At 46.1% G+C, this 26,254-nt stretch overlaps 1 protein-coding gene across 5 annotated transcripts in view; it reads left to right on the top strand.

The window, feature by feature from the left end:
* PABPC4 (poly(A) binding protein cytoplasmic 4) overlaps positions 1–26,254 on the top strand; it is a 164,980-nt gene that overhangs the window by 76,239 nt on the left and 62,487 nt on the right. The window lies entirely within an intron of this gene.

Raw genomic sequence — 26,254 nt, forward strand, 5'->3', positions numbered from 1 at the left:
TTGATCACACATCTAGCTTCCTTCTTTCTTTCCCTCGCCTGACCTATATGGCAACGCCCCTAAAGAGTAAGAGCTTGATCACACGTCTAGCTTCCTTCTTTCTTTCCCTCGCCTGACCTATATGGCAACGCCCCTAAATACCTAAAGAGTAAGAGCTTGATCACACGTCTAGCTTCCTTCTTTCTTTCCCTCGCCTGACCTATATGGCAACGCCCCTAAATACCTAAAGAGTAAGAGTTTGATCATACTTCTAGCTTCCTTCTTTCCCTCGCCTGACCTATATGGCAACGCCCCTAAAGAGTTAGAGCTTGATCACACGTCTAGCTTCCTTCTTTCTTTCCCTCGCCTGACCTATATGGCAACGCCCCTAAATACCTAAAGAGTAAGAGCTTGATCACACGTCTAGCTTCCTTCTTTCTTTCCCTCGCCTGACCTATATGGCAACGCCCCTAAAGAGTAAGAGCTTGATCACACTTCTAGCTTCCTTCTTTCTTTCCCTCGCCTGACCTATATGGCAACGCCCCTAAATACCTAAAGAGTAAGAGCTTGATCACATTTCTAGCTTCCTTCTTTCTTTCCCTCACCTGATACATATGGCAAAGTCCCCAAATACCCAAGGAGTAAGAGCGTGATCACACTTGTAGCTTCCTTCTTTCTTTCCCTCACCTGATCTATATGGCAACGCCCCTAAAGAGTAAGAGCTTGATCACATTTCTAGCTTCCTTCTTTCTTTCCCTCACCTGGTCTATATGGCAACGCCCCTAAATACCCAAAGAGTAAGAGCTTGATCACACTTCTAGCTTCATTCTTTCTTTCCCTCACCTGATCTATATGGCAACGCCCCTAAATACCTAAAGAGTAAGAGCTTGATCACACTTCTAGCTTCCTTCTTTCTTTCCCTCGCCTGACCTATATGGCAAAGCCCCTAAATACCTAAAGAGTAAGAGCTTGATCACACTTCTAGCTTCCTTCTTTCTTTCCCTCATCTGACCTATATGGCAAAGCCCCTAAATACCTAAAGAGAAAGAGCTTGATCACACTTCTAGCTTCCTTCTTTCTTTCCCTCGCCTGACCTATGACAACGCCCCTAAATACCTAAAGAGTAAGAGCTTGATCACACTTCTAGCTTCCTTCATTCTTTCCCTCACCTGACCTATATGACAGCACCCCTAAATACCCAAGGAGTAAGAGCTTGATCACACTTCTAGCTTCCTTCTTTCTTTCCCTCACCTGACCTATATGGCAAAGCCCGTAAATACCTAAAGAGTAAGAGCTTGATCACACTTCGAGCTTCCTTCTTTCTTTCCCTCACCTGAACTATGTGGCAAAGCTCCTAAATACCTAAAGAGTAAGAGCTTGATCACACTTCTAGCTTCCTTCTTTCTTTCCCTCACCTGACCTATATGGCAATCTCCTAAATAGCTAAAGAGTAAGAGCTTGATCAGACTTCTAGCTTCCTTCCTTCCTTTCCCTCACCTGACCTATATGCCAAAGCCCCTAAATACCCAAGGAGTAAAAGCTTGATCACACTTCTAGCTTCATTCCTTCTTTCCCTCACCTGACCCATATGGCAAAGCCCCCAAATACCCAAGGAGTAAGCGCGTGATCACACTTGTAGCTTCCTTCTTTCTTTCCCTCACCTGATCTATATGGCAACGCCCCTAAATACCTAAAGAGTAAGAGCTTGATCACACTTCTAGCTTCCGTCTTTCTTTCCCTCGCCTGACCTATATGGCAACGCCCCTAAAGATTAAGAGCTTGATCACACGTCTAGCTTCCTTCTTTCTTTCCCTCGCCTGACCTATATGGCAACGCCCCTAAAGAGTAAGAGCTTGATCACACTTCTAGCTTCCTTCTTTCTTTCCCTCGCCTGACCTATATGGCAACGCCCCTAAATACCTAAAGAGTAAGAGCTTGATCACATTTCTAGCTTCCTTCTTTCTTTCCCTCACCTGACACATATGGCAAAGTCCCCAAATACCCAAGGAGTAAGAGCGTGATCACACTTGCAGCTTCCTTCTTTCTTTCCCTCACCTGATCTATATGGCAACGCCCCTAAAGAGTAAGAGCTTGATCACACGTCTAGCTTCCTTCTTTCTTTCCCTCGCCTGACCTATATGGCAACGCCCCTAAATACCTAAAGAGTAAGAGCTTGATCACATTTCTAGCTTCCTTCTTTCTTTCCCTCACCTGACACATATGGCAAAGTCCCCAAATACCCAAGGAGTAAGAGCGTGATCACACTTGTAGCTTTCCTTCTTTCTTTCCCTCACCTGGTCTATATGGCAACGCCCCTAAATACCCAAAGAGTAAGAGCTTGATCACACTTCTAGCTTCATTCTTTCTTTCCCTCACCTGATCTATATGGCAACGCCCCTAAATACCTAAAGAGTAAGAGCTTGATCACACTTCTAGCTTCCTTCTTTCTTTCCCTCGCCTGACCTATATGGCAAAGCCCCTAAATACCTAAAGAGTAAGAGCTTGATCACACTTCTAGCTTCCTTCTTTCTTTCCCTCACCTGACCTATATGACAAAGCCCCTAAATACCTAAAGAGTAAGAGCGTGATCACACTTCTAGCTTCCTTCTTTCTTTTCCTCGCCTGACCTATATGGCAAAGCCCCTAAAGAGTAAGAGCTTGATCACACTTCTAGCTTCCTTCTTTCTTTCCCTCGCCTGACCTATATGGCAACGCCCCTAAAGAGTAAGAGCTTGATCACACTTCTAGCTTCCTTCTTTCTTTCCCTCGCCTGACCTATATGCCAAAGCCCCTAAATACCTAAAGAGTAAGAGCTTGATCACACTTCTAGCTTCCTTCTTTCTTCCCTCACCTGACCTATATGACAACACCCCTAAATACCTAAAGAGTAAGAGCTTGATCACACTTCTAGCTTCCTTCTTTCTTTTCCTCGCCTGACCTATATGACAACGCCCCTAAATACCTAAAGAGTAAGAGCTTGATCACACTTCTAGCTTCCTTCATTCTTTCCCTCACCTGACCTATATGACAGCACCCCTAAATACCCAAGGAGTAAGAGCTTGATCACACTTCTAGCTTCCTTCTTTCTTTCCCTCACCTGACCTATATGGCAAAGCCCGTAAATACCTAAAGAGTAAGAGCTTGATCACACTTCTAGCTTCCTTCTTTCTTTCCCTCACCTGACCTATATGGGAAAGCCCCGAAAGAGTAAGAGCTTGATCACACTTCTAGCTTCCTTCTTTCTTTCCCTCACCTGACCTATATGACAACGCCCCTAAATACCTAAAGAGTAAGAGCTTGATCACACTTCTAGCTTCCTTCATTCTTTCCCTCACCTGACCTATATGGCAAAGCTCCTAAATACCTAAAGAGTAAGAGCGTGATCACACTTCTAGCTTCCTTCATTCTTTCCCTCACCTGACCTATATGGCAAAGCTCCTAAATACCTAAAGAGTAAGAGCGTGATCACACTTCTAGCTTCCTTCCTTCTTTCCCTCACCTGACCTATATGGGAAAGCCCCGAAAGAGTAAGAGCTTGATCACACGTCTAGCTTCCTTCTTTCTTTCCCTCGCCTGACCTATATGGCAACGCCCCTAAAGAGTAAGAGCTTGATCACACGTCTAGCTTCCTTCTTTCTTTCCCTCGCCTGACCTATATGGCAACGCCCCTAAATACCTAAAGAGTAAGAGCTTGATCACACGTCTAGCTTCCTTCTTTCTTTCCCTCGCCTGACCTATATGGCAACGCCCCTAAATACCTAAAGAGTAAGAGCTTGATCACACTTCTAGCTTCCGTCTTTCTTTCCCTCGCCTGACCTATATGGCAACGCCCCTAAAGATTAAGAGCTTGATCACACGTCTAGCTTCCTTCCCCTCGCCTGACCTATATGGCAACGCCCCTAAAGAGTAAGAGCTTGATCACACTTCTAGCTTCCTTCTTTCTTTCCCTCGCCTGACCTATATGGCAACGCCCCTAAATACCTAAAGAGTAAGAGCTTGATCACACTTTGAGCTTCATTCTTTCTTTCCCTCACCTGACACATATGGCAAAACCCCTAAATACCTAAAGAGTAAGAGCTTGATCACACTTCTAGCTTCCTTCTTCCTTTCCCTCGCCTGACCTATATGGCAACGCCCCTAAATACCTAAAGAGTAAGAGCTTGATCACATTTCTAGCTTCCTTCTTTCTTTCCCTCACCTGACACATATGGCAAAGCCCCCAAATACCCAAGGAGTAAGAGCGTGATCACACTTGTAGCTTCCTTCTTTCTTTCCCTCACCTGATCTATATGGCAACGCCCCTAAAGAGTAAGAGCTTGATCACATTTCTAGCTTCCTTCTTTCCCTCACCTGATCTATATGGCAACGCCCCTAAATACCTAAAGAGTAAGAGCTTGATCACACTTCTAGCTTCCTTCTTTCTTTCCCTCGCCTGACCTATATGGCAACGCCCCTAAATACCTAAAGAGTAAGAGCTTGATCACACTTCTAGCTTCCTTCTTTCTTTCCCTCACCTGACCTATATGGCAATCTCCTAAATAGCTAAAGAGTAAGAGCTTGATCAGACTTCTAGCTTCCTTCCTTCCTTTCCCTCACCTGACCTATATGCCAAAGCCCCTAAATACCCAAGGAGTAAAAGCTTGATCACACTTCTAGCTTCATTCCTTCTTTCCCTCACCTGACCCATATGGCAAAGCCCCCAAATACCCAAGGAGTAAGCGCGTGATCACACTTGTAGCTTCCTTCTTTCTTTCCCTCACCTGATCTATATGGCAACGCCCCTAAATACCTAAAGAGTAAGAGCTTGATCACACTTCTAGCTTCCGTCTTTCTTTCCCTCGCCTGACCTATATGGCAACGCCCCTAAAGATTAAGAGCTTGATCACACGTCTAGCTTCCTTCTTTCTTTCCCTCGCCTGACCTATATGGCAACGCCCCTAAAGAGTAAGAGCTTGATCACACTTCTAGCTTCCTTCTTTCTTTCCCTCGCCTGACCTATATGGCAACGCCCCTAAATACCTAAAGAGTAAGAGCTTGATCACATTTCTAGCTTCCTTCTTTCTTTCCCTCACCTGACACATATGGCAAAGTCCCCAAATACCCAAGGAGTAAGAGCGTGATCACACTTGCAGCTTCCTTCTTTCTTTCCCTCACCTGATCTATATGGCAACGCCCCTAAAGAGTAAGAGCTTGATCACACGTCTAGCTTCCTTCTTTCTTTCCCTCGCCTGACCTATATGGCAACGCCCCTAAAGAGTAAGCTTGATCACACGTCTAGCTTCCTTCTTTCTTTCCCTCGCCTGACCTATATGGCAACGCCCCTAAATACCTAAAGAGTAAGAGCTTGATCACATTTCTAGCTTCCTTCTTTCTTTCCCTCACCTGACACATATGGCAAAGTCCCCAAATACCCAAGGAGTAAGAGCGTGATCACACTTGTAGCTTTCCTTCTTTCTTTCCCTCACCTGGTCTATATGGCAACGCCCCTAAATACCCAAAGAGTAAGAGCTTGATCACACTTCTAGCTTCATTCTTTCTTTCCCTCACCTGATCTATATGGCAACGCCCCTAAATACCTAAAGAGTAAGAGCTTGATCACACTTCTAGCTTCCTTCTTTCTTTCCCTCGCCTGACCTATATGGCAAAGCCCCTAAATACCTAAAGAGTAAGAGCTTGATCACACTTCTAGCTTCCTTCTTTCTTTCCCTCACCTGACCTATATGACAAAGCCCCTAAATACCTAAAGAGTAAGAGCGTGATCACACTTCTAGCTTCCTTCTTTCTTTTCCTCGCCTGACCTATATGGCAAAGCCCCTAAAGAGTAAGAGCTTGATCACACTTCTAGCTTCCTTCTTTCTTTCCCTCGCCTGACCTATATGGCAACGCCCCTAAAGAGTAAGAGCTTGATCACACTTCTAGCTTCCTTCTTTCTTTCCCTCACCTGACCTATATGCCAAAGCCCCTAAATACCTAAAGAGTAAGAGCTTGATCACACTTCTAGCTTCCTTCTTTCTTCCCTCACCTGACCTATATGACAACACCCCTAAATACCTAAAGAGTAAGAGCTTGATCACACTTCTAGCTTCCTTCTTTCTTTTCCTCGCCTGACCTATATGACAACGCCCCTAAATACCTAAAGAGTAAGAGCTTGATCACACTTCTAGCTTCCTTCATTCTTTCCCTCACCTGACCTATATGACAGCACCCCTAAATACCCAAGGAGTAAGAGCTTGATCACACTTCTAGCTTCCTTCTTTCTTTCCCTCACCTGACCTATATGGCAAAGCCCGTAAATACCTAAAGAGTAAGAGCTTGATCACACTTCTAGCTTCCTTCTTTCTTTCCCTCACCTGACCTATATGGGAAAGCCCCGAAAGAGTAAGAGCTTGATCACACTTCTAGCTTCCTTCTTTCTTTCCCTCACCTGACCTATATGACAACGCCCCTAAATACCTAAAGAGTAAGAGCTTGATCACACTTCTAGCTTCCTTCATTCTTTCCCTCACCTGACCTATATGGCAAAGCTCCTAAATACCTAAAGAGTAAGAGCGTGATCACACTTCTAGCTTCCTTCATTCTTTCCCTCACCTGACCTATATGGCAAAGCTACTAAATACCTAAAGAGTAAGAGCGTGATCACACTTCTAGCTTCCTTCCTTCTTTCCCTCACCTGACCTATATGGGAAAGCCCCGAAAGAGTAAGAGCTTGATCACACGTCTAGCTTCCTTCTTTCTTTCCCTCGCCTGACCTATATGGCAACGCCCCTAAAGAGTAAGAGCTTGATCACACGTCTAGCTTCCTTCTTTCTTTCCCTCGCCTGACCTATATGGCAACGCCCCTAAATACCTAAAGAGTAAGAGCTTGATCACACGTCTAGCTTCCTTCTTTCTTTCCCTCGCCTGACCTATATGGCAACGCCCCTAAATACCTAAAGAGTAAGAGCTTGATCACACTTCTAGCTTCCGTCTTTCTTTCCCTCGCCTGACCTATATGGCAACGCCCCTAAAGATTAAGAGCTTGATCACACGTCTAGCTTCCTTCCCCTCGCCTGACCTATATGGCAACGCCCCTAAAGAGTAAGAGCTTGATCACACTTCTAGCTTCCTTCTTTCTTTCCCTCGCCTGACCTATATGGCAACGCCCCTAAATACCTAAAGAGTAAGAGCTTGATCACACTTTGAGCTTCATTCTTTCTTTCCCTCACCTGACACATATGGCAAAACCCCTAAATACCTAAAGAGTAAGAGCTTGATCACACTTCTAGCTTCCTTCTTCCTTTCCCTCGCCTGACCTATATGGCAACGCCCCTAAATACCTAAAGAGTAAGAGCTTGATCACATTTCTAGCTTCCTTCTTTCTTTCCCTCACCTGACACATATGGCAAAGCCCCCAAATACCCAAGGAGTAAGAGCGTGATCACACTTGTAGCTTCCTTCTTTCTTTCCCTCACCTGATCTATATGGCAACGCCCCTAAAGAGTAAGAGCTTGATCACATTTCTAGCTTCCTTCTTTCTTTCCCTCACCTGATCTATATGGCAACGCCCCTAAATACCTAAAGAGTAAGAGCTTGATCACACTTCTAGCTTCCTTCTTTCTTTCCCTCGCCTGACCTATATGGCAACGCCCCTAAATACCTAAAGAGTAAGAGCTTGATCACACTTCTAGCTTCCTTCTTTCTTTCCCTCACCTGACCTATATGGCAAAGCCCCTAAATACCTAAAGAGTAAGAGCGTGATCACACTTCTAGCTTCCTTCTTTCTTTCCCTCGCCTGACCTATATGGCAAAGCCCCTAAAGAGTAAGAGCTTGATCACACTTCTAGATTCCTTCTTTCTTTCCCTCACCTGACCTATATGGCAACGCCCCTAAATACCTAAAGAGTAAGAGCGTGATCACACGTCTAGCTTCCTTCCTTCTTTCTTTCCCTCACCTGCCTATATGGCAACACCCCTAAATACCTAAAGAGTAAGAGCTTGATCACACTTCTAGCGTCCTTCTTTCTTTTCCTCGCCTGACCTATATGGCAACGCCCCTAAAGAGTAAGAGCTTGATCACACTTCTAGCTTCCTTCTTTCTTTCCCTCGCCTGACCTATATGGCAACGCCCCTAAATACCTAAAGAGTAAGAGCTTGATCACACTTCGAGCTTCATTCTTTCTTTCCCTCACCTGACATATATGGCAAAACCCCTAAATACCTAAAGAGTAAGAGCTTGATCACACTTCTAGCTTCCGTCTTTCTTTCCCTCGCCTGACCTATATGGCAACGCCCCTAAAGATTAAGAGCTTGATCACACGTCTAGCTTCCTTCTTTCTTTCCCTCGCCTGACCTATATGGCAACGCCCCTAAAGAGTAAGAGCTTGATCACACTTCTAGCTTCCTTCTTTCTTTCCCTCACCTGACCTATATGGCAACGCCCCTAAATACCTAAAGAGTAAGAGCTTGATCACACTTCTAGCTTCATTCTTTCTTTCCCTCACCTGATCTATATGGCAACGCCCCTAAATACCTAAAGAGTAAGAGCTTGATCACACTTCTAGCTTCCTTCTTTCTTTCCCTCGCCTGACCTATATGGCAAAGCCCCTAAATACCTAAAGAGTAAGAGCTTGATCACACTTCTAGCTTCCTTCTTTCTTTCCCTCGCCTGACCTATATGGCAAAGCCCCTAAAGAGTAAGAGCTTGATCACACTTCTAGCTTCCTTCTTTCTTTCCCTCACCTGACCTATATAGCAACGCCCCTAAATACCTAAAGAGTAAGAGCGTGATCACACTTCTAGCTTCCTTCTTTCTTTCCCTCGCCTGACCTATATGGCAACGCCCCTAAATACCTAAAGAGTAAGAGCTTGATCACACTTCTAGCTTCCTTCCTTCTTTCTTTCCCTCACCTGCCTATATGGCAACACCCCTAAATACCTAAAGAGTAAGAGCTTGATCACACTTCTAGCGTCCTTCTTTCTTTTCCTCGCCTGACCTATATGGGAAAGCCCCAAAAGAGCTTGATCACACTTCTAGCTTCCTCCTTCCTTTCCCTCACCTGACCTATATGCCAAAGCCCCTGAATACCTAAAGGGTAAGAGCTTGATCACACTTCTAGCTTCCTTCTTTCTTTCCCTCGCCTGACCTATATGGCAAAGCCCCTAAATACCTAAAGAGTAAGAGCTTGATCACACTTCTAGCTTCCTTCTTTCTTTCCCTCACCTGACCTATATGGCAACGCCCCTAAATACCTAAAGAGTAAGAGCGTGATCACACTTCTAGCTTCCTTCTTTCTTTCCCTCGCCTGACCTATATGGCAACGCCCCTAAATACCTAAAGAGTAAGAGCTTGATCACACTTCTAGCTTCCTTCTTTCTTTCCCTCACCTGACCTATATGCCAAAGCCCCTAAATACCTAAAGAGTAAGAGCTTGATCACACTTCTAGCTTCCTTCTTTCTTTCCCTCACCTGACCTATATGACAATGCCCCTAAATACCTAAAGAGTAAGAGCTTGATCACACTTCTAGCTTCCTTCATTCTTTCCCTCACCTGACCTATATGACAGCACCCCTAAATACCCAAGGAGTAAGAGCTTGATCACACTTCTAGCTTCCTTCGTTCTTTCCCTCGCCTGACCTATATGGCAACGCCACTTAAGAGTAAGAGCTTGATCACACTTCTAGCTTCCTTCTTTCTTTCCCTCACCTGACCTATATGGGAAAGCCCCGAAAGAGTAAGAGCTTGATCACACTTCGAGCTTCCTTCTTTCTTTCCCTCACCTGACCTATATGGCAAAGCTCCTAAATACCTAAAGAGTAAGAGCTTGATCACACTTCTAGCTTCCTTCTTTCTTTCCCTCACCTGACCTATATGGCAAGCTCCTAAATAGCTAAAGAGTAAGAGCTTGATCAGACTTCTAGTATCCTTCCTTCCTTTCCCTCACCTGACCTATATGCCAAAGCCCCTAAATACCTAAAGAGTAAAAGCTGGATCACACTTCTAGCTTGATTCCTTCTTTCCCTCACCTGACCCATATGGCAAAGCCCCCAAATACCCAAGGAGTAAGAGCGTGATCACACTTGTAGCTTCCTTCTTTCTTTCCCTCACCTGATCTATATGGCAACGCCCCTAAATACCTAAAGAGTAAGAGCTTGATCAGAATTTCTAGCTTCCTTCTTTCTTTCCCTCACCTGACCTATATGCCAAGGCCCCTAAAACCTAGAGTAAGAGCTTGATCACACTTCTAGCTTCCTTCTTTCTTTCCCTCACCTGACCTTTATGACAACGCCCCTAAATACCTAAAGAGTAAGAACTTGATCACACTTCTAGCTTCCTTCATTCTTTCCCTCACCTGACCTATATGGCAAAGCTCCTAAATACCTAAAGAGTAAGAGCGTGACCACACTTCTAGCTTCCTTCATTCTTTCCCTCATCTGACCTATATGGCAAAGCTCCTAAATACCTAAGGAGTAAGAGCTTGATCACACTTCTAGCTTCCTTCTTTCTTTCCCTCACCTGACCTATATGGCAAAGCCCGTAAATACCTAAAGAGTAAGAGATGATCACACTTCTAGCTTCCTTCCTTCTTTCCCTCACCTGACCTATATGGGAAAGCCCCGAAAGAGTAAGAGCTTGATCACACTTCTAGCTTCCTCTTTCTTTCCCTCACCTGACCTATATGGCAAAGCTCCTAAATACCTAAAGAGTAAGAGCTTAATCACACTTCTAGCTTCATTCTTTCTTTCCCTCACCTGACCCATATGGCAAAGCCCCTAAATACCCAAGGAGTAAGAGCGTGATCACACTTGTAGCTTCCTTCTTTCTTTCCCTCACCTGACCTATATTGCAAAGCTCCTAAATACCTAAAGAGTAAGAGCTTGATCACACTTCTAGCTTCCTTCTTTCTTTCCCTCACCTGACCTATATGGCAAAGCCCCTAAATACCTAAAGAGTAATAGCTTGATCACACTTCTAGCTTCCTTCTTTCTTTCCCTCGCTTGACCTATATGGCAAAGCCCCTAAATACCTAAAGAGTAAGAGCGTGATCACACTTCTAGCTTCCTTCTTTCTTTCCCTCACCTGACATATATGGCAACGCCCCTAAATACCTAAAAAGAGCGTGATCACACTTCTAGCTTCCTTCTTTCTTTCCCTCACCTGACCTATATGGCAAAACCCCTAAAGAGTAAGAGCTTGATCACACTTCTAGCTTCCTTCTTTCTTTCCTTCGCTTGACCTATATGGCAGCGCCCCTAAATACCTAAAGAGTAAGAGCTTGATCACACTTCTAGCTTCCTTCTTTCTTTCCCTCGCCTCACCTATATGGCAACGCCCCTAAATACCTAAAGAGTAAGAGCTTGATCACACTTATAGCTTCATTCTTTCTTTCCCTCACCTGACCTATATGGCAACGCCCCTAAATACCTAAAGAGTAAGAGCTTGATCACACTTATAGCTTCATTCTTTCTTTCCCTCACCTGACCTATATGGCGAAGCCCCTAAATACCTAAAGAGTAAGAGCTTGATCACACTTCTAGCTTCCTTCTTTCTTTCCCTCGCCTGACCTATATGGCAACGCCCCTAAATACCTAAAGAGTAAGAGCTTGATCACACTTCTAGCTTCCTTCATTCTTTCCCTCACCTGACCTATATGGCAAAGCCCCTAAATACCTAAAGAGTAAGAGCTTGATCACACTTCTAGCTTCCTTCATTCTTTCCCTCACCTGACCTATATGGCAAAGCCCCTAAATACCTAAAGAGTAAGAGCTTGATCACACTTCTAGCTTCCTTCATTCTTTCCCTCACCTGACCTATATGGCAAAGCCCCTAAATACCTAAAGAGTAAGAGCTTGATCACACTTCTAGCTTCTAGCTTCTGAAGATATAAGTGCTTGGAGGCTGACTGTCTTATTCAAAAATAACTTAAATTAAGCAGGGCCATTTGCTTACTAGACCTCCAATACCGTTGGGTCCTAAGCGCTATAGAAAAGAACATAACACATAGGATCAGATCAAGTAGCCAGTGAGCTATCTCAGCGGGTTAAGCAAAATCCCAACTTAAATAAATTTGATACCATTAAACTCTAGAGGAATAACACAATATCTTCATTTGAATGTTATTTTAAAACAGGGGTGGAGGGTTTAGTTAACAGATTAGATTGCCAGGTCTACCTTCTGTTCCCTTTTGTGTGTGCGTGTTTAGGGGTTGCTTCCCACTGTTTTATGGCTGCTTCAAAGGCACCTGAAAATTAGACATTTCAAGCAAAACATAATGACACCTCAACATAATATAACATGACCTAACCAGCTAGTGAAAAGGAAGCCGACATTATATTCTGCCTCCACCCCCCGAAAGTAGTGAATGTGTACATACAGTAGCACTTGGGTAGATTCCAGTTAGCGTGCATTAAGCTTTGATAAAAGTACACATTCATCCCAATGAAACAAAAAATTGCACAACCTGTTCCTGTAGCTTAAAAACATAGCATGGCGTAGCAGAACATTACACAGTGTAACATACCAAACCTAACTGGGAACAGCACTTCAAAACAGGGCAGTGCTGGCACATAGCCATACATGTTAATATTAAAGGACATTTGTACCACGCACTATCACCACCGGAGTGGTGCACTGGCGGCTCTGGAAAGGAAGGGAGGGGCGAGTTAGTGGGAGGAAGCAGGAAAAGATCAAGAGAGCAGTGATGTGCCGTTGACGGCCACAGTCCGGTGGGTCCGTTGGCTGGGCCTGGGGTGTTTGCAGCCGGTAGTCGTCGTGTACTGTTGTGGTCTATGTGTGCTTTTGTTTTGTTGTTGCAGTGTAATGAAGTTTGTGCTGTTTGTTGTGCTGTAGGTTTGTGGTTGTGTTTGGTTTGGAGTTTGAGAGGTGTGTGCAGCGGTGGAAATTGTTAGTAGAATTTGTTAGTTGGCATCTTTCGAAGTCTCTCCTGATGCTCTTCTGTCCTGATCTGGGCCCATCTTGCACTAAGCTACCTTTCACATCTGGCCCCCACCTCAACCAGCCTCCATCATAACCCCTCCTGTCCTCCTTACCTGCACTTGTGGCCAGTGCAGGTAAGCCTGCATCATAGCCTGCATCATAACTGCATCAGCCTCCATCATAACCCCTCCTGTCCTCCTTACCTGCCAATGGCCACCTATCAGCTAGTGTGGCGATTGCCAGTGCCTCTGCAATCCAATTGATATTTTGGTACATGGTAGCAACTGAGGTGGAGTGAAGGGATTGGCTGGGGTAGGCGACTGTCTCAATGGGTGTCACCTGTGTTTCTGTCTATTCTGTGTCACCTGTCCGGCATTGCGGTAGCTTCCCTGTCATTTCTAGGGATGTTAGTGTCCTTTCCAGTTCCGTCATCCTTTTTTTCTGTTGCTTCGATTTTCAGGTTGAGTCTGTGGTCTTGAAGAGCGAGGTTTTTAGTAATTTCCAGAATTTGTGGTGATCCTCTGTGTTTCTGATCTCTTTTGGGACGTTGTTCCAGGTTTTTGCTGTTAAGTGGTAAAAGGAGGTGCCTCCAAGTTATTTCTTACGGTATGGTTTTAGTTCCAGGTGGATTTCGTTACTGGATCGGAGGGGCCTCTTTGGTTTGGAGATTATTTTCTTTTGTATGAATTCTGCTCCTTGTCCACTGATTGCCCTGTGTGTTATGCACATGGTTATGAAGGTGATGCAATGTTTTACTGGGAGCCAGTGTAGTATTTTTAGGGCAGGAGTGATGTGGTCTCTTCTGGATAGCTCGAGGAGTAGTCTGGCTGCAGCATTTTGGATCCGTTGTAGTTTCTTCAGGAGGTATTCTGGCATTCTGAGGTAGAGGCAGTTTGCATAATCGATTCTTGACATGATGAGGGCGACGATAGTGAGTGTTTTGTGCGTGAAGGAGAGGAAAGTTAGGATTCTTTTTGCCGTGTGGAGGAGGAAAAAGCATTTCTTCTTTGTTGCGTTTATTTGTGGTTCTAAGGTTAGATTATTGTCCATCAGGACTCCCAGATTTTTTACTACCTTCGATGGTGTTGGTGCGGTTCCTAATTCCGTTGGCCACGGGATTGCGGTTTCGTTCTCTTGGTCTTTGGATATGATCATGATTTCTGTCTTTCCTGGATTGATTTTCAGGTTGTTGGCATTCATCCAGTTGAAGATTTCTTTCAGACAGTCGATTAGAGCTGAGTGATCCGCTTTGGAATCTTTGATTTGGTAGATGATTTGAGTGTCATCTGCGTAGTTGTAGCAAGTAATGTATTTTTTGAAGATTTTGATGACCGGAGTCTGGTAGATGTTGAAATATAGTGGTGACAGTGAAGATCCTTGTGGCACTCCACAGTCGTTAACTCGTATAGTGGATTTGAAGGGTTTAATCCATACGGTTTCTGTTCTGTCTGCTAGGAATGATTTAGTCCAGAGTAGTGCCGTGTCTGTTATGCCTATGTCTTCTAGTCTTTTGGTCAGGGTGTCATGATTTAGTCCAGAGTAGTGCCATGTCTTTTATGCCTATGTCTTCTAGTCTTTTGGTCAGGGTGTCATGGCTAACTGTGTCAAAGGCTGCAGAGAGGTTGAGCAGGATAAGGGCTGAGGTTATGTTTGAGTCTGCGTTAGTTTTGAGGTCGTCCCAGATGGATAGTAGTGCTGTTTCCGTTCCTCTTGCTGGTCTGAAACCGACTTGAGCTTGGTCCAGCAGGTGGTGTTTTTCTACGTATTCTTGGGTCAGTTTATATACGTAGGTTTCCAGGAGTTTTGCCAGGTAGGGTATGTTTGAGATCGGCCTTTAGAAGTGGCTTGATATATGCCGATTTGAAGATCCTCGGTACGGTCCCTGTTGCTGGTGATAAATTTAGAAGATTTCTGTAGTATTCTACTGGCGTTCCTTGTGCGAGGATTGATTTGTAGATGTCTGGGGGCAGGGATCCATGGGTGATCCAGCTTTCTTGCTGAGTTTTACCAGCATTGCGAATACCTCTGCTGAAATTTCCGGAAAGTTTTTGAGTTTGTGCTGTGGTTCTGTGTTGGGTTCTTTTGGTTGTATCTTATAGTTGGTCGATTGTTCTTGTATTGTTTGTCTGATGTCACTGATTTATTTTTTTGAAGTGGTCTGCCAGGTTGTTGCAAAGTTCATCTGTTGGGGTATTATCGCATCCCAGTGGGTTTCTCATCTCTTTTATGATGATAAACATTTCTTTTTGGGTGTTGGTGGCATTGGTGATTCTGTCATCATAATGCCTTCTCTTTGCCTTTTGAATTTCCTTCTTGTATGCGCGGATTTGTTTTTGGCACAGTGTTTTTTTGTCTGGGTTGTATTCTTTCCTCCATTCCAGTTCCATCTTTTTGTTTTCCTTTTTCATGGTGCTCAATAGTGTGGTGAACCATTTTGCCGTTGCTCTTTTTTTTGATGGGGTGAATGGTTTTTCAGGGGCGATCTTATCTATTGTGTCTTCGATCCATTTGTGTAGTTGTTCCGCTTTCCCGTCTAAGTCAGCTAATTCTATTTCTGTAATTGAGGGCTTGGTTAATTCCAGTTGTTGGAATAGGTTGCTTTATTTTACGTGTTTCCAGTTTCTTTTTGTATTTGTATTTGTATTTTATTTGTAACGCGCAAACCACCAGGCCCGAAGGCATCAGGCATCAGGGCGCAAATTGTGCAAAGTTACATACAGAGCATATATACATACATAATAATTATAAACGGGATAATAAACAAGCATTTCTATATACATAAATTGCAATGCCGATGTAGGCATGACAAGAGACATAACAGGAGTGTACAGTATATAATAGGCAAACTTGAATGTGTTAAATAAGTCTTCAGATCTGATTGTAATGGGGAGGGTGTTCCATAACTTGGAAGCTAGGACAGGGAAGCTTGTGCCCCCCGCTTTTTTGGAGTTTGAACCTGGGGATCGATAGACAGTGGGCCTGGGCGGTTCTTATAGGACAGGGTGTCAAGTGGCGGGACAGCCGACTGCAGAGGTAGAGGGGGGCCTTGTTAGCCAGGCATTTGTGCGTGAGGGCAACTGTTTTTAGTGAGATTCTCTGCTTGACAGGTAGCCACTTTAGGTTGGTTCTGGATTCAGAGATGTTGAGACTCGTATGGTATTACCGTCTATGGCAAATGACTGATAGGAAAGCTCTAGTTTGCTAAGGCGTTGCGAAGAGCCCAGGATGAGGAGCTCCGTCTTGTCACCATTTAAGCATAACTGGTGTTGGGCCATCCAGGCCTGGATGACCAGGTAGACGTCAATAAGGGCCTTGGTGTCATCTAGATAGTCCCCTTTGATGGGAATGAGTATCTAGGTGTCGTCTGGATAGTTTGTGTAGGAGACACCCAGATAGTCAAGCACATCAAAGAGTGGTTTCGTGAAAATGTTAGAGTGTAGGTGACATGCAAGATCCCTGAGGAACGCCGCAGTGAATTGGAGATGGGTCCGCGGCTGAGGACGGGGCAAAGACCCTCATGGATCTATTACTCATAAAGGATTTGATCCAGGCCGTGGCTGAGGTCGAGAAGTGGGCAGCAGAGTGGAGGTGCCTGCATAGGATCTGGTGCTTGACCAGATCAAATGCTGCAGAAAGGTCGAGGAGAAGTAGCATTGCTAGTTTGCCCTTGTCCTTCAATACCTCAATTTGGGTTTTTAGGTCTATCAAAGCCGTTTCAGTCCCATGTCTGGGACGAAATCCCGATTGTCGTAGACCTAGAAGATTGTTAGATTCCAAGTAATCTTGAATCTGAAGGTATGCTGCGCGGTCTAAAATCTTAAGCAGAAACGGGACAGTGGTTATAGGTCTGAAGTTGGTGGGTATGCTTGGGTCTAGGGATGGTTTTTTAAGCAATGGGATCACCCAAGCGTCCTTAAGGTTGTCCGGGACAATACCTGTTTTAAAGGGGGAGTTGATGAAGGCCGTGATGAATGGGGCCAAATCATGTGCAGAGTCCTTAATGATGGGAGCTGGGCAGGGGTCTGCTTGGCAGTTGGAAGGTTTAATTCTCAGGATGCTATTTTCTACCTCAGTAATAGTGAGCGGTGGTGATTGTGGGTTTAGGAGGTTGGATGCATACTTGGGTGGGCATAGTTATCGTGAATGGGATGATTAGGTGGTCGCTCCACAGTATTTTTATCGGCAGTGCCGTGGTGATGAGTTTTTCATTGGCGAAAATTGCGTCAAGGGTGTGTCCTGCCGAGTGAGTTGCCCCTTTGACTAGTTGTTGTAGTTTCATGGTAGCTAGTTGTTCAGTCAGTGAGTTATGGGAGTTGACGTAACTGTCTTAAAACCAGATGTTGAAGTCCCCTAGGATGATTAGGTGTTTGTGGTTTATGGCTAAGTTGGTGATGGCTTCTATGAAATTGTCGACAAAGGTTGCATCATATGTCAGTAGTCTGTACACTAGGATGAATGTAATGTTGGTTTTTGGGCTCGTTGTTAGGTGTATTACCATGCTTTCACAGTTGAGGATGTTAAGTGGTTCATCCGTTTTTATTTTCAGGTGTTCTTTGAATGCTATTGTAATGCCTCCTCCTTTTTTGTTTTCCCTGTTGATTTGAAGGCATTTGAATTCGGTTGGAAGGCATCTTTGGAGTGTGATTTTGTAGTTGTTGTCTAGCCATGTTTCTGTGAAGAAGAGGATGTCAATACCGTTGTCGTCAAGTTGGTCGTAGATCTCTGTTGAGTGTTTTGACATGGATCTTGCATTTATTAAATTGCAGTGAAGTTTGGATGTGTTGTTGTTTGGTTTGGACTTTCTAATAGAGGTCGTCTTCTCATCGGTGTTGAGGTTTCCTTCCTGGTCGATCTCTTGTTGCGTAGTAGGTTTTGTGGTGTCTGCGTCTTTGAAGAGTTCCTCTAGGTTCTGCCTTGGATTTTTGTTTTCATCTGGGTCCTCTTCCGGGGGTTGTGCTTGTTGATTGGCAGTCCCTCTTGTTTTGGTGATGTAGGATGTCATTGCATCGATCGTGTGTTTGTTGTATTTTGTGGTGTTCATCCTTCTTCTCCGTGCTTGTGTTAGGTTATTTGATGTTGCTGCTTCTAGCGCCGGGTCGGTTTGCTGTGGTGTCCAGTTGTCAGCGAGATATGGAGTTAAGTAGAGGGATTTGTCTCTTCTCTCAGTGTTTGCTCGATTTTTGTTCCTGTCTGTGGGGGTGTGTTCTGTAATTTTCTTTCTTTGTTGCTGCTTTGGAGTATTTGTTCTATCTTCTCTTGTTCTTTCCCTCGGAATGGGTCGTTTGAGCGGCATTGTGAGGTTGGGAGTTGTTTGTTAGGTAATGTCCAGTTGGTTCTATTTTGGTCTGGTTGTCTTGTGGTGTGGGAGTGGGGGGGTGGGGGGGGGGTTATCTGTAGGTGGTATTCCGGTTGATGTTGCCGAATCGTTTAATTGCTGTCTTGAGAGGGTAGGGGAGGTGGTTAAGGGTTATGGGGTATTAATCAGTGGCTCTCTTTAGTGACCGTCTCCTTGGACGCGGTTCACTGTGGTGATCTAGATATGCCGGTTTGAGAAGGCTATCTCCTAATTGAAGAGTGGGTTGTGGGGTGGTGCTGCTAGGAATAATGCCTTATGAGGCGTGGACCCCTAATTGGAATGTCACTCCACAGTGGTTCACTAGTGAGTCTGTCTCACTTCAGGGTGAGTCGCTCAGCAACAATTTTTGAGAGATCTTTATAGTGGGGGATGCACCTATCACTGCAATCTAATTTCGAGTAGTGCTAATGGAGACAGAACCCCTGCTAGATCTGGGAGATCTGCACAGTGGATGAGAGGCCCAATCAATGCGATCTAGGTATCACACAGTGGAGTCTAGACAGAGAGCATCTTCTAAATTCGTGCTGTCTATATAGTGGGTATAGAGTGCAATCTCAATATAGTAAAATGCTGTCCAATCTTACATAGAGCAATTGGAGACAGAACCCCAGTCAGATTCAAGAGACCTGTATGGTGGGAGAGAGGTCCAGCAATGCAATCTAAATATCGTACAAAGCAGGTTGGAGGCCTATAGATGCAATCTAAAAACACACAGTGCAATTGGAGACAGAAACCCTGCTAAATTCGAGAGACCTGCATAGTGGGAGAGGGGCCTATCAATGCAATCTAAATATCGTACAATGTCGTTTGGAGTTCAGTGCAGTCTAAACATCACACAGTGTAATTGGGGACAGAACCCCAGCCAGACCCGGGAGACCTGTATAGTGCGAGAGAGGCCCATCAATGCAGTCTAAATATCGTACAATGCAGTTTGTAGGTCAATTAATGCACACAGTGCAATTGGGACAAAACCCTATCTAGACTTGAGAGACCTGTATATTGGGAGAGAGGCCTATCAGCTCAGTCTAAATATCATACAAAGCAGTTTGTAGCCCTATCAAAGCAGTTTAGTATCACACAGTGCAAATGCGGACAAAACCCCAGCTGGACTTGGTAGACCTGTATAGTGGGAGAGAGGCCTATCAGTGCAGTCTGAACGTCATACAATGCAGTTTGTAGGCTTATTAATGAAGTCTAATGTCATACAGTGCAATTGGGGACAGAACCCCAGCTAGATTTGGGAGACCTGTATAGTGGGAGAGAGGCCTATCAATGCAGTCTAATATCACACAGTGCAACTGGGACAGAACCCAAGCTAGATTTGGGAGACCTGTATAGTGGGAGAGAGGCCTATCCATGCAATCTAAATATCATACAGCGCAGTTTGGCCCCAGAGGGAGAGGGGTAATGGGGAATAGTCACAGTGTTCAATATTGGTTTTGCCAAGTGCTCAGGATTCAAGGGTAGAGCTGTAGCTCTCCCCCTATCCAAGCCACTCCTACCTTACTGGTCCTTGTAGTTGCTGATTGACGCTGTACACTGGCTTCCTTCTGATACCTCTGGGAGCGTCTTTGTTGGGGCTGACCTTGGCCTTGGGGCCACAATGCGGGCTAGGAGACAGAGGCCAGCCGCAGCACAACGGGGCAGCACTCACCTGGCTCCGGTGGCGATGGGGCTGGTGAGTGTTGCTCTGTGCCTATACCAAAGCCACCAGGCCCGCAGACCAATGGTAGCAGGGGGGGCGGGACGGGAGGCAGGAGGGAAGGAAAGAGACTCGGGAGGTGGGCACGGGGTGGCTGTGTGGCCTGCCCGGGGCCTGAGGGCCCTAGTGGAATACACAAGATGGGTTAGCTGGGGCAGAGGCCGGCCGCAGCACAACGGGGCAGCACTCATCTGGCTCTGGTGGAGATGGGGCCGGTGAGTGTTGCTCTGTGCCTATACCACAGGCACCAGGCCCGCAGACCAATGGGAGCAGGGGGGGCGGGGCGGGAGGGAAGGAAGGAGACTCGGGAGGCGGGCGCGGGGTGGCGGCGGGGACTGCACGGGGCCTGAGGGCCCTAGTGGAATACACAAGATGGGTTAGGGGGGGCAGAAGCCAACCGCAGCACAACGGGGCAGCACTCACCTGGCTCTAGTCGAGATCCATGCCATCACTAAGGGGTCCAACCCAGCAGCTCCCCCACCACCCAACGTTTCTGGAGGTTGATGGCATTGCCTTACATTTCAGAAACTGTTTCCGTCGTTAGTCTGGGGTATAGACAATAGTAAATCAGAGACTATTAATTGAGTTTGCAGAAAGTATTTTTGGCTTTACTCAAGTGTTCAAAGAGAGTTTTCAAACAGAGGGTTCAGGGAATGTGTCTGTCCTCTCTCCCATCTCTATACCACTACTACTCCCTCCCCTCTCCACATAACTACCACTTTTCCCTCACCGCCCAACTACCACCCCTTCTCTTTCATTCATTCTTTTACTTCCCCACTCACCTTCTCATTAACTCCCTACTCTTTTCTACCACTCGACTATCACACACGCTCATTTACTTCCAGTACGGCTTCCTCTCACCAACCAATACCTCACTTTGCACACTCAGTATGATACTTCTCCACACCATTGTTCCTCGACCTGGTTTCTTGGTCAACTTATGCCTTATCTATTGCGTGACTACAGCAGTAAAGGTCTAGCCGGTGTAGGCACAGATGCGCTGCTCCTCAGTGTGCATTGCTCTTTCTAAACCCTAACCATCGGGTCCAGGAAAAACTGTCCAATGCCAGGAAATTCAGAGTATTGTTTACATTACTTGAGGGTTTGGCAATATTGTCTGGCATTTCTGATGGTTAGGAGTAGTCCTGATGTTGCTCGAGGTTTGCAGGAGTATTTGAGGCAGAACTCAACAGTTGAGAGTGTATCTCTGCCATTACTTGAGTGTTCAGTGTATTTGGTATTGTATATTTGCAGCAACTGCTGTTAGTTAAGAGTACACACATTTTGCTGCAGTGATTTGAAGGTGCTGTGACGATTCACAGGATCTCGTCACTTCTCCACAGAGCGTAGCCCTTCCCTATGATGCTAGGGAGGTGACCCCGCTATGCAACATTCCCCCTAGGGGTGGCGGTATGCGGTACTTTGCAGGGAGAGACTCCCCGCTTGGGGACAAGGACTCCCGTTCTGTGAAGGCACTCCCCTCACCACTTTCCTATGAACCCCTGAGATCATCATTGCCTCAGAAGACACAACCTGAACAGACCACTGTGTTGGAGGCCAATACAAATCCACTGAGAAGAAGAAGAGTGGAGGAGTGATGCTGATCACTCCTCTATGGCAAATAGGAATACTGTGAAGAGTGGGAACTATGGCGCAAGAAAGAATACTGTAAAGAAAGAGAAGGACAACGATCCTCCAGTGGCGAGGACCAAGCTAAGATGCTTAAAAACCGAAGAAAGACTTACATTAGGGAGTCGTGTTCACCGAGCAGGTGAAGCCAGGTAAATTCGAACCTGGAAGACAGAAGCCAGGGCATTCTGGGATGTCCTCAGTGGGGAGGACCTGGAGAACGAAGAAGAACTTAATTGTTTGAAGGAGCCAGCAAGGAGCGGACTCGTGTGTGTGTGTGCGTGTGTGTGTGTGGCAAGCCTTGGCAGGTGGTGGCGTGACCTCAAGGAGGTTGACTGCATGGTCCGACAACCACGCCGAGACCATCCAGCAGACTATGTGGAGCCGCAGAGTAAAAGGGGAAGGCGCTGGAAGCCCTTATTGAGAAAGCATGATCCCAACCCCACAGGAAAAAAACAGTGACACCAACCAACAAGCTAGAGGCAACGGAACCGGCAGGAGACCCGGGAGGGGCGACTGGAAGCCGCTGAACAGAGATTATCATGAGTACTGAGAAGTACATCATATTATTTATTATTATTATTATTATGGTATTTATTGAGCGCAGACCTAGCTTTGAGAAGCAACGGAGCGCTTTACAGAAGTTTACACCTATACAGATACATAACGAGCACTTTACAGAGGTATACAACAGTATAGATGCATAACAGAGAGCTTTTCAGAGGTAACAACAGAACAGATCGACAGAGAGGAGGGGTACGGCTCTAGCAGGTTGCGGGGAGGTAACTAATAGTAACAAATATACTGAATACAGAGAGAGGCATTATACTCGTCTGAGTAACGGAAAAAGCATTAGAGTTTACCCTATGCAGAGAGACTCTTCGTACTCGTCTCAGTAGCAGTAAAAGCAGCGAAGAGTATAACGAATGCAGAGATACTCATCATACTCGTCCCAGTAACGGCTCAAACTGCAGAAGACATATAACAAATATGGGACTCCTCATACTCATCCCAATGAGTAAAAGCAGAAGAGTGTATATCAAAGACGGAGGGACTCCTCACATGCGTCCCAGTGATTGCAAAAGTAGTAAAGACACTGATGGTCAAAAGACTGGTAATAAGGGGACTGCTGCTGAGCGCAACAGAAATGGCTGCTTGATCGTGAGCTCCCGCAACATCCTGAATTTGACAAAATCCTTCCTTGTGCTGTAGACAAGACGACACATAGTGGGATGGTGTGCCGTAATGCCTGCTCCGATGTCTGTGTGAGTTTGGCTTGTTGGACTGCATGGTGTGCGGAGGAGTTAGGGCCGTCTGGCTTGCGGCCTCTGTGGTCTGATACTATCCACTGTGGGGCTCGCTGCTTTGGAGGCTTGTAGGTGGGTGGAGCCTCACACCCACATTGAAGCGCTGGTCAGGCTTGGGGCATTGTTTGCTCCAGACGGCTTCTGCTGTCCCCCCACCCACGTTCCCGACTAGTGCTGGCACTGTAGGGCACCCACTCTTGTTCCTGACAGCCTACCGGTAAGAGTTGCACGGCCCTGCTGCTCCACGGAACCCGATGCTGCTACGGCTACCCTGCTCCTCATGACGCTCGTCTAAAAGAAAACACTTCATTGGCTGTTTGGACTCCCGATGACCTGCTCAATCCCTCCTTGGATGTGTGCAGTTGACCGGCTTGTGAGGGTGCTTATTTTTGTGGCGCCCGGTATTGGGTGTGTTCCCTGCGGTTGTGATCAGATGTTGTGCCTGCTCCTGCATTCTGTGGTTGTGCACTGAGGTCCCCGGGGGACACAGCTAGACCACAGCGGATCGGTGGGTGGGTGCAGCTCCTTGGTGCGCCTGCAGCCAGTTGGGCGGACTGTTGCAGGTTAGACCGGGCAGGGACAGTTGGTGCTGATACAATAACATTGATAATATTGACGCTTGCCTGGACTTTGCTCCCATACAGGCCCCATAGGCTGTTGAAACATGACGAAGGGTGCAGGCAAAAAGAGTGGACCAATGGACACGTACACCTGTCAGACCTGTGATCCCCGAAACTCCGGGCGGGGAGGCTCGAGGGGGGGAGCAAGCTGGGGTGGCGCTGATTGACCCCCTACTTGCCACCATGCAGACTAGTTTTGCTGCAGTTAATGTGAAACTTGACAACTTCGTCGCCAATATCAGTTCGCTACGCTCTAAGTTGGATAAGGAAAGTGGGCGCATCACTGTGGCAGACGTCAGGATCGGTAATACCGAGGGCAAGATTGTGCAACATGATTGGGACATTTCCGGGCTGAAGAGGGACCTTCCGGCAGTCAAGATGAAATGTGATGACCTTGAGTCGCGTTCCCGTCACAATAACGCTGGCATAGTGGGGTACCCGAAAAGGCAGAGAAGGGATCTGTGGAACAGTTCATAGAAGAGCATTTACAGCAGCTGCTGGGGGACCCACAATTATCAGCCCAATTCTTGGTGGAGCAAGCTCATCGGGTTGGCTATGAGGGGTGAGTTGCAGTCTAGTAGATCTGGGACACTTAAGACACTTAGAATGGAACTCTGTGACCTTGAGCTGCAGATTAGGCAGCTTGAGAACGAATATGCCTCAACGGAGGACAGAGCGATGCTGGGCTTAATTATGGGTAACCTTCTAAAATTACAAGAACTGGCTGACAAAGAGGTACTACATATCACGAGACCGGTGCTGGGCGACGGTATAGAGAATCAGATAAACCGGGGAGGGTGCTACCCAAGGCAATTAAATTAGAATTACCCTCTTGGGTGATCACTGCAAACACCACAGAGGCCAGAATAACTCACACGTCTGGAATAGATATAAATGTAGACTTTCGTAAGTATTATGAGACATTTTACTCAAGCAGAGACAGTTGTCCCGACATAAAGCTCCAACAATATCTCGAGTCTATTAACCTTCCAGTGTTGCCTGAGGAGGCACTCCTTTCACTTGAGGCCCCTATTACCCCTGAGGAGGTTGTGGCCGCTATCGCAACACTATCATCAGATAAAGCCCCGGGGTCGCACGGACTGGGGTTGGAATTATACAAGGAATATGGGGCTGTGCTTGCCCCACATCTCCTGCAGGTGTGGGAGGAGTCTCTGCTTGTCGGCTCCCTCCCGTCCTCTATACGCAAAGCAATAACAACAGTCCTTCCAAAGCCAGGTAAACCGCTGAGCGAAGATTTTCACTAAAATCCAAGCTACTAGACTCCTCCCATATATGTCCAAATTGGTTCACCCGGATCAATCGGGGTTCATTTCGACGCGATCCACAGCATTACATTTACAAAGGCGTGTTGGCATCATCGGCCAAATCAATCCCTGGGCCCGAGCAGACGCTGTGCCTTTGAATGCTGAGAAAGCATTCGATTCGGTGTCAAGGAGGAACCTAATGAGAGTCCTGCAACGGTATGAAATGAGCACCTATTATCTCAACTGTGTACAACTGTTATACTCTCCTCCCACCGCTAGAGTACGAACCAATAATGTGTTATTGGCCACTATAAGTTTACACAGAGGTACCCTCAGAGATGTCCCCTTCCCCTCTTTTGTTCGCATTAACCATTGAACAACTGGCAGCAATTATTAGATCTAAACACGGGCATAGAGTTATACGCATGGCCGGGTCACCGCAGATAATATCTCTATATGCTGATGATACCTTATTGTATAGCCATGATCCGGAGGTGAACCTTCACCATGTTATGGACGAAGTGTATGCATTCTCCAAGTACTCAGGTTACACAATGAATAAAACTAAATCGGAACTGTTCCCCCTTACGGGTGCCACAGTTCAGATGGTGGACCCGCAGGGGTTAAGATGGTTGGACTCCCGGTTCAAAAATCTGGGGATTAGGATCTCTCGGAAGCAGCGCTCTCTGGTCTCGGATAACTATGCAGAATATAGACCTTTTGGGCTAAACTGCCTTTTCCGTTGTATGATAGCTTGTCTCTGCTGAAGATGGTTGTTCTCCCCAAGCTTCTGTATTTCTTTGGCAACATTCCTTTCTGGTCTGGCAGGTTTTCTTTTCCTCAGTTCGCTCCATGATGGTAGGGTTTTTGTGGGGGTGGGGCAGCGGGGCGGGCCGTATGTCAGAGGTGGACTGGCAGCCCCTGATGTGGAATTGTACCACTTGGTGGCACAGGCTCAATATGCGGGATACTGGCATGCCTCTATGCCAGGGGTTGTGCACTTGACTCTGGAAAATCGAGTGCCTCTCGTGCTGATCTTAAAGCCGTGATATTTACTGGCAGGCACACAGACTCTCATGTACATTTGATCCAGTGCGGGCCACAGTGAATGCCTTGTCCGGGCTATTCCAGCGATTGGGCATAACTGTTCCCTATCATCCGAATATTCCGCTGCGTAACTTCCCAGGTTTAGCCCCCACTCTATATCAGAATGTACAGAAATCTTGGGGAACCAACACTCAACTGATCCTGGGAGATTTGTTTGCAGATGGGACATTTGTGTCACTTATTGAATATACAGCCAAACCTGGCAAATATGATATGGCAGTTATAACTCACCTATATACAAGTATTTCAAGGCGCGACAAGGCAAGGGGGGAAACAAAGGATGGACACGCAGAAAAAAACACTGATCTTAATAGGGATCGGGGGCACTGGTCTCCGTGGAATGAGAGACTGTGAAACAAGAAAGAAAGATATTGA

The sequence above is a fragment of the Ambystoma mexicanum genome, chromosome 11, assembly GCF_040938575.1.
Source record: "Ambystoma mexicanum isolate Mex_15411 chromosome 11, UKY_AmexF1_1, whole genome shotgun sequence".
Classification (NCBI taxonomy): Eukaryota; Metazoa; Chordata; class Amphibia; order Caudata; family Ambystomatidae; genus Ambystoma; species Ambystoma mexicanum.